Consider the following 6,000-nt stretch of genomic DNA (forward strand, 5'->3'; position numbering starts at 1 on the left):
GCACCAGCAAATACAACAACAAATACAACAACAACTTCAGCAGCAGATCTATACCAACAAATGCAACAGCAACTACTGGCAGCCAATGGTAGAGAGAGGGGCGTGGGTACCTCATCAGGGAGGAAGGTGTTGGACAAACCTGAATCACTTGCTTGAGTCTTCATGTGGCTTCTCACAAGACTCAAATCTCTTCTTTCCACTGATTTCCCAATTGCAGGATAAGCTTCCAGTGGAAGATGTATCTGTTACTGAGTCTCATGGTCTTATTTCAAAGTAAGGGATCTTTCTCACCTCCACCCCACACCCCCATTGTTTGTGTTAACAGCTCTCTTTCTTATTTTCTTTCTCTCTATCTTTCTCTCCTTCCTTCATTCTTCACATCCCAGATTGTCCCTGTTCACTGACCTTCTTCTCTCCCGGTCTCTTCCTTCAGGCGCGATCTCAGCGAGGGTCCACCAGACTCCCACCGCCGTCTCCAGATTTCCTGGGGAGGGAGTGGGACTGGAGTGCCGTGTGGAGGGCCAGAGTAGCGGTTACATGTTCTGGTACAGACAGGACCTGGGGAAGGAGCTGCGGCTGATGTTTTACTCCGCAGTTACACCAAGTGTGAACTCAGAGGGGACGGTGGAGGGTTTCACTGCCAAACGACCGACTGGTTCCCAGTTCAACCTGGAGTCCTCCAGCCTGCAGGAGAATCGCTCGGCGCTGTATTTCTGTGCCTGGAGTCTGCACAGTGACTCAGAGAGATGGAGCAGTTCAACAAAAACACCAACAGAAACACCTGTTTCAGATAAAAGCCTGCAGCTCTGTATCCTGTTGGGTTTATCTACTGCAGTGTGAACATGTCTTCGACATGAAGAAGACACAGAAAGATGTTCAAGGATGATATCAGAACTGAGAGGTTATAATGATCAGGAAAAGACTGAATAGACTGGGGCTCTTTTCTCCAGAAAAGAGAAGGCTGAGGAGTGACCTGATAGAGCTCTTTAAGATTATGAAACGGGTTTTGATCACATTATTGTGGAGAAGATTTTTTCCATTTGCAGGTGAGACCAGAAAAAGGGGGAGGGGTCATCAATATAAGACAGTCACCAATAAATCCAATTTGGAATTCGGGAGAAACATCTTCACCCAGAGAGTGGGGAGAATGTGGAACTCATTACCACAGGCTGAGAGGAATAGGCAAGATGTATTTAAGCTTGGGGGGATGGGGAAGCTGCATCGGACATGAGGGAGAGAGGAACAGAAGGAGATGCGGCTGGGGGCGAGATGAAGAGGGCGTGGAACGATGTTCGTGTGGACCAAAAAGGCCTACATGGACGTGTCTGGCCGAATGGTCTGTTTCTGTGCTGTAAATTCCCTGCAGCTGGAGCGAGGAGCAGGAACACCAACACTGTGGGACTAGTCAGTGGAGCTGGGGAACTGACTCCTGGGTGAGGAGCAGCTTTTCTTTGTGATCCTCATCTAAACCTGTCACAATCTTGCACACCTCTATCAGGTCTCCACTCAATCTCATTTTCTCCAGGTTTTCCAACCTAACCTTGTAACTAAAATCCCCCATCCCTGGAACCATTCTGGTAAATCTCCTCTGCACCCTCTCAAGGAAACTCACCTCCTTCCTAAAGTGTGGTGACCAGAACTGGATGCAATTGTCCAGTTGTGGCCTAACTAGAGCTTTATAAAGATTCAGCATAACTTCCCATATTTTGTAGGCTCTGCCGCTATTTATGAAGCCCAAGATCTCACAGTTTTGCTAATCTCATATGTTTTGCTATTCCCATATTCTTTGCGACTGTTTCGAAGTACAGCCACTGCTGTAATGCAGGAAGTGTGGCAGCCAGTTTCTACAAGGCAAGATCCCACGAACAGACAACGTGCAGAGCCTGCTGAGGTTGTTGTTGAATTTGTTGTTTTTTTCTCCAGCTGAAGTTGTTGTTGACTTTGTTGGTGTTTTTCCTGTTGAAGTTGTTGTTGCATTTGTTGCTTTTTTTCCTGTTGAGGTTGTTGTTGAATTTTTTGGTGTTTTTCCTGTTGAGGTTGTTATTGAAATTGTTGGTGTTTTTCTCCTGCTGAAGTTGTTGTTGAATTTGTTGATGTTTTTCCTGTTGAAGTTGTTGTTGAATTTGATGGTGTTTTCCCTGTTGAGGTTGTTGTTTTGAATTTGTTGTTGTTTTCTCCTGCTGAAGTTATTGTTGAATTTGTTGGTGTTTTTCTTGTTGTTGAATTTGTTGGTGCTTTTCCTCTTGAGGTTGTTGTTGAATTTGTTGGTGTTTTTCTCCTGCTAAAGTTGTTGTTGACTTTGTTGGTGTTTTTCTCCTGTTGAAGTTGTTGTTGATTTTATTCGTACTTTATTTTTCTCCTGTTAAAGTTATTGCTGAGCTTGTTCGTGGGTTATTTTTCTGGTGCAGTTCTTTTTGTATTTTTTCCTGTTTGTCTCCTGCTAAATTTGATGTTGAATCTATTGGTGTTTTTTCTCGATGTTGTTCTTTTTCTCCTGAAGTTATTGTTGAATTTGTTGGTGTTTTTCCTGTTGAGGTTGTTGCTGAATGTTTTGGTGTTTTTCCGTGTTTAACGTGTTTTTAACGTGTTTGACTCCCTGACCACCCGGTGTGATTGTAAATCTGATTGTAAACTGTGTCTTTAAAGTTTTATTGCAGTCTCTGTCTGCTCAACACATCTATGAACGCTGAACATGACCGTCTCAAGAAGGTTTTGATTTTGCTGGAATGACTTTCCCATCTGATCATGGAAATCCAGTGTTTTTGTTCTGGGAGGGAACACTCACTCTTAAATGATTGCTGAGGGATGGGATCAGAAGGGATGTGACTGTGCATGGTGGGTCTGCCCAGCATTCCCCAAACCTCGTGCTGCTCCATTCTTTTCTGGTCAGTGCTTCCACCCTGGATAATCCAGCTCACTCAAATCCTGACAGAGGAAAATGAGAAATCCTGGCAGCAGGAATGGGCCATTCGGCCCATTCAAGCTTGTTCCGCCATTCAGGGAGATCATGGATCATCTACAACTTATTTCCATTTGCCCATCTGGGTTCCATATCATTTAATACCCTCACCTAACATCAATCTAGCAAGCTCTGCTTTGTAATGTCTGATTAACCCCCCTCACACCCCCATCTGTAGAGCTTTTGAGGGAGAGAATTCCAGATTTCCACTACCAGCTGTGTGAACCAGCGTTTCCTGACATCACTCCTGAACAGCCCCACCCCACCTTGCCCTGGACTCCCCCAGCAGAGGAAATTGTTTCTGTCCATTAACACCATCGAATCCTTTAATCATCCTAAATATTTCAATGAGATCACCCTTTAATCTCCTACACTTAAGAGAATATAACATTAGGCCATGCAAACTGTGAAGCTAATTTAACCCTTTTAGACCTGGTGTCATTACCTCCAAGGCTGAGACATCCTTCCTGAGTTTTGATGCACAGAACTGAACATGGTTTCTCCAGAAGGGGTCTAATCCGAGCTGCATACAACAGTAACACAACATCCAGCGCTTTCTATTCCAGCCCCCTTGAGGGAAAAGGGACAATACTCTTTGTTGTAATAGTTACTTAATGTTTTAATTATTTGACCTGGAAACGAACCTGCAGAAAGGTTATTTCAATGAGCAGGAGGTCGCTCTGTGGAACAGGGTCCCAGGGAGACGCTGGAAGCAGATATTACCTGCACATTAGAGAGATTTCACTCAGGGATACAGTTACAGTGTAAGCTGAGTCATGAGGGGTGGTGAGTGTAACATGTTCAGGAGGAACAGGGGAATTCAACAACTACTTCAGGATGGGGGAAAAGAACAACAAATACAACAACGTCAGGAGCAGAAAGACACCAACAAATTCAACAACTTCTTCAGGAGAATTAAAAACAAACATCACAACAACTTCAACAGGAAGATTACACCAACAAATCCAACAACAACTTCAGGAAGCAATCACCAACAAATCCAGCAACATTAGGGGAAGCGGGGAGGAAAAAAACAACTACTATTCTCACAACGTCAGCAGGGGAAACACCTGCAACTTCACCAACAACTTTAGGGAAGTACATCAAGCAATGCAGCAGCAACTTCAGCTGGGCAAAGACACCAACAGGTTCAACAACAACTTCAGTGAAAAAAACAATAAATACAGCAACAACTTCAGCAGGGGAAAAACACTAACAAATTGAACAACATCAGAAGGGGGTAAAACACTGACAAATGGGGAAATAGTACAACTTGTTGAGGTTGATGGGAATTTGTTCACAAAAGCTCCGAGTATCTGATCAGACCTGGATGATGTAATCGTTGCAAACAAAGCCCATTTCAGCCTCAATGTGGAAAGCGGAGAGGGAGATTCATAAAAGGGGCTCAAAGATCTTCTACCAGCTCGTAAATAGTAAGTGAGTAGTAAGAGGTAAAGAGGGGTCAAGTAAGGACGGAGAGAGTAATATGTGCTTTGAGGCACAGGGCAAAGCTAATATACTTAATGAGAACTTTGTATCAGTGTTCCCGAAGGAACTGGAGGCTGAAAATTATCTGTAGAAGCAGAGAGAGTAGAGGCAATGGATAGGATAACAATTGAGAGCTGGTACTAAAAGGGCTGGCTATGCTTTGGGTGGATAAGTCACCTGGTTCAGATAACTTGCATCACAGGTTGTGAAAGGAAGTGGGGGGTAGAGATAGAAGAAGGGCTTGCCGTCATCTTCAAATCTTCCCTGGTTATGGGGGAGGTGCCAGAGGACGACAGAGTGGCAAATCCACATTCAAGAAAGGGTGTAAGGACAGTCCGAGCAACTACAGGCCACTTAGTTTAACATCACTGATGGGTAAGGTTCTAGAAACAATAATCAGAGAAAAATCAATAGACGGTTAGAGAGGTTCGAGTTTAATTAAGGATAGCCAGCATGGATTTTCAAAAGGCTGAACATTATTGACTAATCTAATTGAATTCTTTGATGAAGCAACAGAGAAGGTCGATGGAGTGAATGTGGTGGATGTTGTTTTTGTGGATTTTAAGAAAGCGTTTGACAAGGTACCCCATAAAATGCTGGTTAACACAACTGAGGCTCATGGATGAGAGGGTCAGTGTTCATTTGGGTGAAAAAGTGCCGTCAGGACAGGAAACAGCGAATCGTAGTAAATGGTTGCTTTTTTGACTGAGGGATGGTAGTCACTGGTGTTCCCCCATGGGTCAGTGCTGGGACCACTGCTTTTTCTGCTATATATAAATGACTTGGATTTTGAAATACAGAGCAGAATCTCAAAATTTGCTCTCCACACCAAACCTGGAGGTGCAGCAAACAGTGAGGATGATCTGAACTGCCTGGATAGACGAGCAGAATGGGCAGAAAGGTGACCAATGGAATTTCATTCTGACAAGTGTGAGGTGGTGCATTTTAGCAGAAGGAATAGGGAGAGACAATATATACTTAATGGCAAAGTTGTGAAGAGTGTGCAGGGACAGATAGACCTGGGGGTGTATGTGCACACATCTTTGAAGGTGGCAGGACATAGTGAGAGAGTGGTTAGGAAAACATGTGGGATCTTGGGCTTCATAAATAAAGGCATCGGGTGCAGAAGCAGTGAAGCTATGCTGAACCTTTATAAAGCTCTGGTTAGGCCCCAAATGGAGAGTTGTGTCCAGTTCTGGTCACCACACTTCAGGAAAGATGTGAGGCTCCTTGAGAGTGTGCAGAGAAGGTTTACCAGAATGGTTCCAGTGATGGGGGATTTTATTTGCAAGGTTAGGTTGAAAAAGCTGGGGTTGTCCTCCTTAGAACAAAGGAGGTTTAACAGAAATGTGCAAGATTATGACAATATATACTTAATGGCACAGTTGTAAAGAGTGTGCAGGGACAGAGGGACCTAGGGGTGTATGTGCACACATCTTTGAAGGTGGCAGGACATAGTGAGAGCTTGGTTAGGAAAGCATGTGGGATCTTGGGCTTCATAAATAAAGGCACCGGGTACAGATAACTCAGACAAGGAAAAACGGTTCCCATTA

Source organism: Heterodontus francisci, unplaced genomic scaffold (assembly GCF_036365525.1).
Source record: "Heterodontus francisci isolate sHetFra1 unplaced genomic scaffold, sHetFra1.hap1 HAP1_SCAFFOLD_454, whole genome shotgun sequence".
Classification (NCBI taxonomy): domain Eukaryota; kingdom Metazoa; phylum Chordata; class Chondrichthyes; order Heterodontiformes; family Heterodontidae; genus Heterodontus; species Heterodontus francisci.